This window comes from Pleuronectes platessa, chromosome 9 (genome assembly GCF_947347685.1).
Source record: "Pleuronectes platessa chromosome 9, fPlePla1.1, whole genome shotgun sequence".
Classification (NCBI taxonomy): domain Eukaryota; kingdom Metazoa; phylum Chordata; class Actinopteri; order Pleuronectiformes; family Pleuronectidae; genus Pleuronectes; species Pleuronectes platessa.
Window position 1 is genome coordinate 20960183 of NC_070634.1, and position 11514 is coordinate 20971696.

Below are 11514 nucleotides of genomic sequence, written 5' to 3' on the forward strand. Positions count from 1 at the left end.
AAAGAGAAGGACAGACCGGCTCTGGGATGAATGAAGGAATGAAGACAAACAGACGGACAGTGGGACAGAACGCACTGTATCCCAACGCGGAGCTCTCACAGGTGGATCAGCCGAGAGGACATCCTGTCAACCAAACCATCCCGTCCTGCAGGGCACTACGATGCACGAGAAGAGCAACAAGAAGCATATTAAGACATTTATGATAAACATGAAATTGAGGTGTGAACATCTGATCAGTAAAAATAGCTCCAGCAGCAACAATCAGCAACAAAATAATTTTTCATTTTGAAATGTTACAAATCTTTAAGCTGTTGTTCACCAGTCGTACGAATTATTATCCCCTATGAACCTACTGTATATATTGATATAGTGATATATGCTGGGTTGACAGACAGCCAATTAAAACAATGTTTGTCTGCAAACCAAACCTTAAGGTCCAGATACACAATGTTTTTTCAAGTTTGGATTTAATTCGTTATTTGATGCTATAAATGGATTGACAGCTTAGGCTGACTCATGATTGGGGAGAACCTCATTGCTGCGGCTCCACAACATGATCTCGACTGTGCAGACTCAAGCAGCTGGATCCAGGACATCTTAGCTGCATTTTTATACCACGGGAGGAAGTGGAGACTTACAGTATTATCTGTTTTTATTTAGATTTTTACATATCTACACCTAACCGCTCTAACAATAAGACATAACACCGCAAACACTGCGAGTGAGGAGATGTTATGAATAAAACTTTCACTACTGTTTTTCACTTTTTAAACCACTTCTAAACTTTCAGTTAATTTCAGTCTCAGTATTGATTCCATTAATCGTTCATCAAATTTTACAGCAGAAACGATCAAAAGAAATGTCTGATTATTAGTATAATGAATATTCAGATGATCTGAAACAATAACAACGGCATAGAATGACAGAGTAGAGTGCATTGTTACATACATATCAGAAAAAGCCATGCTGGGTTCGAATCACTTAGTCAGAGACGAATATAGCTTGTAACTACAATATCTGACCTGGATAAACAAAACTATGTTAATCATTGCAAGGGCCAATGTTAAGAATTTAAAAGCTGTTTGTCTAGAAGCATGGAAATATAGGCAAAGTAGATGTTAACTCATATTTGAACATATTCCATTGTATAGCACATGCAAACAAATATTGATGGATAGACACACAGACACACACACACACACACACACACACATACAATCACACTGCAAAGCTTGTTGTTGTGAGCAAGAGTTTGAATACAAACTTGACTGCATCCACGGACACCAAGTTCACAAGTTCAACACCAACACATGCAGAGTACAACCCGCACAGAAATGCAGCAGATGGAGTGACAACTGCACAACTGCATAACTGCACACACACCCACACACACACACACCCACACACACACACACACACACACACACACACACACAGACTTCCTCTGTGCAGCACCAGCTGTGTTGAGGCTCCAGACATTTAAGTGTAATAACACATGGAGGATGTGCGTGTCTAACTGTATGCTGCTGCCCTGTGTGTGTGTGTGTGGCCCATGTGCCCGTTTCTGCTTGTTTGGGCTGGTGTGTGTTTGGCCCGTGTGTCACGACTCTTCAGCCTGTTGTTGTAGTGTGTGGAGAAAGTTGCTGGTTTGGGTCTGAGGGAAAGGTGCATGTTATCAGAGGGAACTGGGGGACATGAGACTGCAGCAGAAACACAAGTAAATACAAGACGATGATTTAATGCTGTGTGTGAATAGTTAAACAAACACCACAAAAGAAACATAGATACATTTAATAATGGAAGGATAGTGTACTGAATCCAGAGATAACTTCTTGGTGTTTTTCCAAGGTGTGTGCATGTGTTGTGAGCACAGAGCTGAACAAACACACCTACAGAAACTGGAGAATTTCACTGAGTGCAACAACAAAGCAGCTTTGACCTTTGACCTCTTTACTGCCGTTTGAAGGAAATGGTTAGAATCTATGCTTTTAAACGGACCTACAAAACAAACTGGGAGATTGGAGATGTAAGAAACCCTTCCAGTAGTTATAATTGGGAGGCAATGATGCACTTTTGTAAACTGTATATTCTCTCAATCTTATCTCTCTGCAGTGAAATATGAAAAAAAAAAACTTCCTGTGCAGACGCTTTGAAGCAACACACGTGTCATTTAAAAGGCAGCAATTGCATGTAGCCTATACGACACCCTTTTTTTAAATTGTCAAACTCCTACGCTCTGACTTTCACTTTTCACCGCAGATTATATTAGTTTCAAACACTCTCAGTTTAAATCCTGTCTGTCACTGAGAACTGAACCTGATTATCAGTTCTTCCATTTGCAATCTGCACAAATGAGCAATAAACCATTTCCTGTGGGATTATTTGTGTTCTGTCGTGTTTCTCCCTCCATCTTATATCATATATGAGATGCATGGGGATAAATGGATATATTAAGATGACATTTTGAAATTGTGAAAACATCTGGCACAAATAAAACGTGTTGTTCTCCCAAAGACTGACGACATTTAAACTAATTGCAAGGCTGCAAAACTTTGCAATGTACCGGACAAACTTGCTTTCAGCATCAGCCTCGACAACAAAGGGGAAGTGGAACTAAAGCGTGTGCGTGTGTGAGTGTGTGTGTTTGTCTGACAACACAGACAGCTGGGAACATCAGGCCCCGCCCTCTGCTCTGCTCTCATTGGGTGAACTGTTACCAAGCGCATTTAAGAAAAGAAAAAACAGCGAAACAAGTCTCTGTTTGTCCAATCAGCACGGAGCTCGAATTCCCCTGACATGCCACAGCATCTTTTCTGCGGTGACATCACACGACCCTTTAAAACGTTTAAATGGCCTGATGGGATCATGAGAGGTCACGACCAGAGAAACAAACACGGTGCAGGTGTGTGACTTTGTGACAATGACATCTTGTGGCACAATTGACCACAATGTATTTTGTATTATATATATATATATATATAGTTTACACTTCCATATAAATATATATATGGACATTTATACTTATCTCAGAGGAGCTCAGTTGGTGTGTTTATTGGTTGGTAAATATACTCACTGGTAATTTCTATCAATCTTTTCTAAAACCACAATTGGAGAGGATCAATATAAACTCTGTATCTGGACTTTTGTGTTTAATAACAAGACTTTTGTGTGTAATCTGCTTATATGCATAAAAGCTTTCAAGATTATTTTTAGTTTCTCTCCAACACTCTTGCATGACAACTGCAAAGTTATGAATGCTGCTCAAAAATCGAGATCTTCCCAAAACTAAAGTTCATCCAAAGCTGTGTCACAGTAAATCTCTGACAGGTCCCCGGAGACGTGTTTACCCTAACACTCGGCAAGAACAACTTTTTTTAAACACAATATTTTAACTGTTTAAAGTTTATGCCCATGTTCCGTCAGAGTGCCGTTGTTTTATGCAGGTGGAGATAGAAATCAACTGCACATGCAAACCATGCTGCTGGCACATGCACATGCACACACACACACACACACACACACACACACACACATGCACACACACTTACTGTGATGCACATCACACACGGTGAAAGGAGAAAAGTGTTTCCTGTGTTTCTCAGATGGGAGCATGTGACCGATGAGTTAGTGTGACTAAACACACGCTTCCCCCTCCTGCCTTTATATAGACTGCACATGAAAACACATCTTGTTTTTTTTGCGTTACATGAAACTTTACTGAGGAAAGCATTTGCTCTGTGTGTGCATCATGTGTCTGTGGCCTTTTGTATGAGTCTCTCTGTGATAATGGATGTCCTTGATTTTCGTGTGTGAGAGTGAGGGGGAAAACAGCAGTGAAGTAAATTATGATTTACTAAAGAGGTATAGATACTAATGAGTCAGAGAGTGCTTCTCATAAACCAAGGAATTTGCAAAACATTGGTTTAATAACTGTTTATGAGGACTATAAAATATGGGTGTTGCAGAGCAGTGGCTCTGACTCATTGTACCAGAAAGTTGCTCAACAGAAATCAATTGTCCTTTTCACTGTTGGCAGATTGTATTCAGCTCAACTCATACAACAGCTGCCACCAATTGAAACTCTTTGTTCTCTCTGTTCTCTCAATAAGGTTTATCAGTGAGGAGAATCACTACCATCTCTAAACGACTCAGACGTTTCACTCTTATCAAGCTCACTACAGATCTGGTTTGCACAGATGTAAGTTGGTACCACTGTAAACTAATGTTCTTCACCATATTTATCTGAAGTGTTTGACGTTGAGACCTTTAAAGACTCTGGGGAAAGTTTCATAAATCAGTTATGGTGTGAGAGGAAGTTATTTCCTTTGTAAACTCTAGAAAGTGTGTCCTTGAACGAGTGGGGACTAATGGGAAGTTGGCTCAACAACACCCTCCGCAGCTCCCCAACAACAGGAAAGGGCCTTGTAAACTTGGAGCACTCTGGCTAAACCTCTCTCACGCTGTGAGAATCATTTTATGGCTTTTCACATATGAAGGGAAGCACTTATGAGGAGAAATCTTCTCTTAAAAGCCGTTCACATTTTTACAACAAGAATGAAATAAAATAAAAACACCTGCGTTGAAATAAAACCAAGCTTCTGATCAAAACAGGAATTTACTTTTGGCAAAAAATGCTTTGCAGCCGGCTCAGAAAATAAAATTTAGTTTAGGCTCATATTTCACTGTCAAAATAGACAATGGCAGACCCCATAACTAAACTCATCTGAATGTATGTGCGTGTGCATGTGTGTGTGCGCACGTATGAGGAGGAAGTTGGTGGTAGGAGGAGACGGGGGGTGATGTAGCTCACAGCACTGGCTCACGCCGGTTCGCGCTGCTTCTCGCTGGCCCAGCCCCACAGCGAGGCTTGGGGTTAGAGCGGGGGGGGCATTCAGTGCATCTACTGCCCTTTACCACAGAGGGCCTTGGCAGGGCCGCCCGCTGACATGCCCGACGCATAGCTGCATGTTGAGAATGCAGCGGCCGTGACCCCTCCCTCCACGAGGAATCAGAGACGGCATATGAGGACTGTTTTTATGCAGCACACCATATGTGCACAGATGCACAAGCACGGACCGACACAAACATATTGTGGTCATTCGTGATGGATTTCCTGTTTTCAATCAGATATCGACTGAATTTATACGTCACAGAACTGAAAGTGAAATAACTGCAACTTCTGATGAGTAAAAATAGCAAAACTGAAACTCTGATCATATCAAGTTGTAGATTGTGCATTTAGCCTCTCTACAACATTCTGGAGCTCTTTGCATGTATTGTACAGTAGCATGCCTGATATCCAAAGCTCTGCAGCAGCAACACAACAGATATTGGTGTCTGGTGAGGTTGCGTGCTCGGGCTGCAGAGTTGGACTGAGGGAGAGTGGGATCACAGCTGCTGGACTTGAACATTGGCTGCAGCAGACTCACTGTTGTGTTTTGGTCACGTTCAGAGGCACCAAGCACAGCTGAGCTTAGAGAGAGCTCTGTGCCGAGTTACAGAAACAGAAACAGGAATCATTCCACGTGTGTTCTGACTCTCTCTTCCTGTTCCTGGATTTCTTGTCGGGCCTTGGCAGGACGACTGCTCCTCTGGGCCTCGTGGGGCCTTTGTTTACAAGCCCTGCTTCTCTGGTAATCGTGCAACGTAAACAGGCCGAAGGAAAATTCAATGCAAAGAGAAAGCCAGTCGCAGGTGGTGCGTCACCGAGCGGATAGGCTCTGATATAAAAACAGAACATCTGTAGATCTGATTGTTCGTAGTGCTCTTGGGCCTGAGGATCAGAGGTCAGAGGTTGACCTTTAAATGTTGTTGACAAAGTTTCTTGAAAATTTGCCAATCCAACTGAACGTTTTGCTTGAGAAGAAAGATTCCAGGCAGAAAATCCACTGTGTCCGTTGAAAAACAAACTCCATCAGATTCAACTCAGTGTTTTGACCAACTATTACTAGAAGGTTTGGCAGCAGAAAACAGAGGAAACATTTTTCCATCCATAAATAAAATGCAGCTGGGGAGTTATGCAATGGAAAAACTAGGTGGTGCCGCCTTGCCTCGTCCAGGTGGAACAGATTTTCAGCTGTGGCACATAGAGACACTTTGCCCGGCTGTGCTGTACTTGGATTTATGGTGCATGTTTTTCCAATCACTGAAGGGGCCGGGATTTGGAGAGAGACGCTCATTCAGGATTTGGGTTTTGGGCTTTTTATGAATTACTATTTATCCACTGATTGTTTTTATATGCCAACATCCTGCCTCATATCTGTTCACTTCCACACATTCATACATGTTGACGTTTTTCTCCTGGTGGCAACTAAGATTGTGTTTTTCTGAGATTTTGGCTCAAGGGCACGTTGACGGCTGCGAGGATGTTTTTCTCATTTCGTTTCTCTAAACTGCACTTTAACTCTCAGGGTCAGTTTGAAACAGATACTTTCACAAACTTGTTTTTCCGACTCAGTTTTGTTATTTCCTTAATCAACGTTGCAGCAGTATTACAATAAACAATAAGAACAGCGTTAAAGATGCAATATGCAACAATTCTTTTTTCAAATGTCCTAAAAACAACTACATTTTGTTGAATTGTGTACTGACATTATCCTTTTTATGTTAAGATTATAAAAAGGAATCAATAGGAATTTCAAGGATTCAATTGAAGGTCATTCATACGACCTTTATCCTTTTCTCCCATTGCTGTGAATGAAATGTGCACAGCCAAATAAGTTTCTCCAGAGCCGTAATGGAAACAGAGTTGTGTGGTGTTGACAGTGAAAGTAACAGAAAATGACCTGTTGAATACACAACAACAGCTCCGGGCTGCTCCAACAATATAAAGCTGCCTTTAGTCACGCGTTATAAAACCTGTGAGTCGGCACAGAGCGCCTACTATCTGCTCTGCATGCAGCGAGGCTCCTGGCAGAGTTATGGGCTGAGGTCAGAGGTCGGCAGTCTGACCTCTGGCTCTACTCCACCCCTGCTGCAGACCTCTAATGAGGGCGATGACCCCACCGGGCCGAAAAGCCTCAAACAAGACGCAGAAGTTAGCGCAGTGTGTGGATTTCTCTGCACGTCCAACTGAACTGCTTTCACTAACAACAAGTTGGTAAATCAATTTCCCCCGAAGTGAAAGTATTTCTATAGTTATTGTCTCGATAATTCAACGATCTGCATACAAATTCTACAAACACACTTTTATTAGCTACTTTTCTGTTATTATTTTGTCCTCATACTCCACTTATTATTATTAGTAGTAGTAGTAGTATAATTGGTAGTAGTGGTCGTCTGCTACTAATTTTGGCCTTCAGCTCATCCTATGATAAAGGGAATAGATGATGGATGGATGCAACAATACACAGCTAAATACATCTGTGCTGATAAGCTTCATTTTACAAAGAGCTGCTCCTTGTGACAAAAGTTCAAGAAAACTTTCCAAGAATCTCCTCTCACACCAAAGACTAGATAAAGATAAAACTTACTAGGGAAAAAAAAAGTTTCTCCTAAAAAATTAGAAATGTTATCTTGGCTAAGTCAGGAGCTTTGTGAGCGTATTCTCACAGTATTCGTGGATACGGCCCAGGGAGTGTGATGTGTTAAGTCATTTCTGCTCTTTAACAAGTTCCCATTACGTCTGTGATGTTCCACAGTTTGACAGCTCGACCAGTGTTTAACTGGTCTGGGGTTGAATCATCAATTTGTGCTAATGACGAAAATTCACACATTTTTTTTAATACAGAATTGATCCCAGTCAACCTTTCTTTGTTAAGAAATTGTTCAGTAGAATCACAACACACAGATGCTTCTGTCTGCTTCTGAATGAGGATTTATTTTTCACTGATATGAAAATCTAATCATGAAATATAATTAAAGAATAGAAACAGATTTACATTATATCTATATTTGGCAGCACTGGCTCCATCATCAGTAAAAACCTGAAGCCATCACATGAGGAGCCTGAGTCGAACTGCCACGTGCAGTGATTCCATGTTTGCTCTGATGAGCGTCGATTACTGGAAGTGTAATAGACACCAATAGATTGTGTTTGATCGTCGGTCCAACATCTGCCAGTCTGGGAGAATAAGTTTAGGACTTGGCAGCCGGCTGGATCCAGGAATAGTTTCAGTTCTCATGAGCTGTGTTAGCGACAGCCAGCTTCAGCCTGAGCTCATCACAGAGAGCGAGATCAAATCCACTCTCTCCTCACACACCTCATACTTCTATGATATGTTCTTTTTTATAATCTTTCCATAGTAATGAAAACTTTTCCTTTTCTTTCTCTTGGCTTCTTCCAAATCTCTTAAAAGAGACACATTCAATTCATATTCATGTTCATATTCATTCTGAAACACTTGATTTTTACCTCCTGTCTCTTTAAGGCCCCGCCCCAATGAAGCTCAGGCTGCTCCGATTGGCCAGCTGGCCCACTCTTTTGTGATTGGTCAACAACTTCCAACGTGAGTAGGGCATGTCGACGAACATAATGCAGATCTGAAGCATCGTGTCACATGACATCACGGAAACGTCAGCCGGACTTCTGACACAGCGTTCCAGGAGCTTCAGCGTTTTCTAACCGCAGACTTTTTAAACTTTAGTCAACTTTTACATTCACAACAAAACCCACAACACACTGGAGAAACACTGAAAAGCCTCATGTCTCCTTTTATTTGTGTCATTAGTTTCATGAGGTCAATGCAATCCGACAGGTTGACATCACTCTGAGGGGGATTCATGAATATTGTCCCTGATAAATAAATGGATAAATTAAATCAAGTTAATTAAAAATGTTCTGTGTACCTTCATTGTTCATAAATACGATATATACACTGATTTGTGTAGTTATTTGTTAGTATTATTTTATTGCTTCCTGTTTTTTAGTCTAAGGCCATTTACCTCGGTCATTTATGTGGTTAATTAATTTCCTCGGCAGGATTAATAAAGTTGAATTTCTTCTGCATTTGTGTAAGGAGCTTCCTTTGCTGCCTTCCTGTAATAACTGTCCTACTCTCCTAGAACTACTGCAGTTCAACCCTGTGTATGTTCTTCGTTATATCAGTGTTGTTAATTTGTTGTTGTGTTTTTCACTGGTGAACAGAACACACAGAACCCCACACATGCAAGTCTAATAGAATAAACAAGACACAAATCACTCCTCTTATGAAATGAGGCTGAAACCAGATACACTTCCTTGAAAGTGTAACCGCTCCATTTCATCCTTGTAGCGTCCACATAAAGATCTGCAGCTTGTGACGACAGCGCAGGAACAAACTGTCCCACCAGTTCACTAATCCCAAGAATGTCTGCTGGGCGGTCAATATTCCCAGTTTGACTTCCCTGGGACACGTCCTGATTCCCTTATGTGATGAACGGGGGGAACATCTGTCCAGCTCTGGACAATCCCAACAACTCAACGCAACTTTATTAATACATGGCACCTCTCAAACAAACAATCACTTTTCATTTCAGGACAAAAACCACACACACACACACACACACACACAGCTTATAGAAAATTAAAGTTTACAGCATTAACATGGCGATTGAAGGTTCATAAAATAAAAAATAAGGAAATGGCTAAAAAAGTGACATAAACAATCATATATAAGAGTTCAACTTCAGGCTGTGATTGACCCTGGCCCTCGAGTTCCATCAGTGCCCTGCTCTCACGCTGCTCTGGATCCTCTTACACGTCTAGGGAATGTATATCCAAGTTGTTCCCGGTGACAACAAGCGCATGACGGGGCGCCAAAAGAAAAAGTTCAGCCAGTCTGAGTCAGAGGAAAGATGAGGAGGAGGACGGGGCAGGGAGGGAGGTGAGGAGGGGGGGGTGTATGGCACGGAGAGTCGGCCTGTGCTGGTTCAGACCGGTTCCTTCCCCCTTCCCCTTCTCCTCTCGTGCTTCTCTTCCTCCGCCCTTTTCCTCCCGTTTGCACTCAACTCGTTTTTTCTCTTCCTCCCCTATTTTGGTCTCATTTTATTTTCTCCCTCTCCCTCCTTTCTCTTACTTCCTTGGCCCCCTTTCTCTTCCTCTTCTCATAGCCCCCCCCCCCCCTCTCCCCCCTCCTCCCTCTCTTAATTACACTTTTACACGTTTGGCTGCAAACTTAACCCACAGCCCAAAGAGCTCGTGCTCAGTTTAAAAACAGACCCCAGCAGCAGAGTGTGGTCATTTTGAAAAACACCATTGAAAAACACATTGTTTCACGGGAAAGGTCATAGGTCAGTTGGAGCGCGCGTGAAATAGGAGAAGCAAAGATGGACAGAAAGCAAAAGTCTGTGTGTTCTGCATGAGGAAAAAAGATCAAGAGATAAGGAGTCCTCCATCGCTCCAAACGGAGTCTCCTGACAGAAAAGCAAAAAGCGTCTGCTTTGCATATTCTGTCACATAAAGAAAACATATTCTTTCCTCTGCCTTTGTTCGCAGGTTAATGCAAAAACTACTCAAAGGATTACGATTGCTCTCGGTTCGGAGGATTTGGATCAGGTCAGGGAGGAACACATTCAATTTGTAGATCTGGATCAGGGGGCAGATCCAGGAATCACTTTCTTCGACATTGTTTTTTTTTTTTGACATTTTCCCAGAATTCCCAGAGAATAATTCATGGATCTTGCCAAAATAATGTAGGGAAGTGGTGAGCTTGTGCAACCTGGTGCAGCTTGACTGAATGTAAGGCGACTGATGGGCCCTGGCGGAGGTATGAGCCTCTTCAGGGCCATCAGCCACGTGTAAAATGTGAAAGTTGTTTGTTCGAGGCCAAACTGAGAAAACAAACGTGTTGAGGCTGTCGACTCTGGAAGTTGGGTCTGATGTAACAAAACCAAACTGCAGCCTGTCACTCCTCCACTGAGCAGCAGGGCTAGTTGGCCCGGAGGAGGCCGGAGATGTTTCCCTCTGCAGGGCCGTCGGTCAAGGGCTTTTTGACCAAAGATGAACTTTCTCGGTTGTGTTTTCTCTACAGTAGTATCACAGTGAAGTGCTCTGTAATACAAGCGCTATTAATCCATGGAGAATTTCACATAAAGTCAGAGTTTGGCGCCGTGTTATTTCGCTGCGTACAAAGGTCGTGGAAGTAGGTGAAATGGTGACTCGTCTTTTCCGGTCCACTTGGCTTTTCTCGGGTATATTCTTAACAGCTCTCTGAAAAGTCATTCAATCTAAAAGTTGTTTACGGAGAGCTATTTTTGGGAGAGACGGTGCAAACGTCCAGTGCACAAACAAGCAGCTCTGGTGACGGCCAGACACTCGATAGCCTGAGTTGCTAATTAAGGCTTGTTGACTGTCTGCGTGAGGCGTAGCAGCCAGATCCGCTCAGCGCGTTGACCAGCAGCTTCTACTCAACTCATTGACCACCATCTTAGTAATTATCTAAATATTCTGTGTCTCATCCTCCTCTGGTTGCAGGGACACAGTCTGACAGTCTGACGCTGACTCACGGCGCTGGGCGAGGGCGGAGCTGAACTACAGCAGGTGTCATAACTGCAACCAGCGTTTGAATGGCCCATAACAGCAGGAAGAGAACCATG

The 11514-nt window shown here is 42.5% G+C and overlaps 1 long non-coding RNA gene across 2 annotated transcripts; it reads left to right on the forward strand.

Moving 5' to 3' along the window:
• The first annotated feature begins 2765 nt into the window (after nt 1–2765).
• On the forward strand, nt 2766–11514 carry LOC128448478 (uncharacterized). 2 transcript variants are annotated; one of them, XR_008339749.1, is made up of 4 exons: nt 2766–2902; nt 4110–4198; nt 8370–8447; nt 11393–11514. It is a non-coding gene; the product is annotated as an uncharacterized LOC128448478 (long non-coding RNA). The 2 variants fall into 2 exon arrangements; XR_008339748.1 differs by lacking the exon at nt 11393–11514 and having other exon boundaries at nt 8370–8797.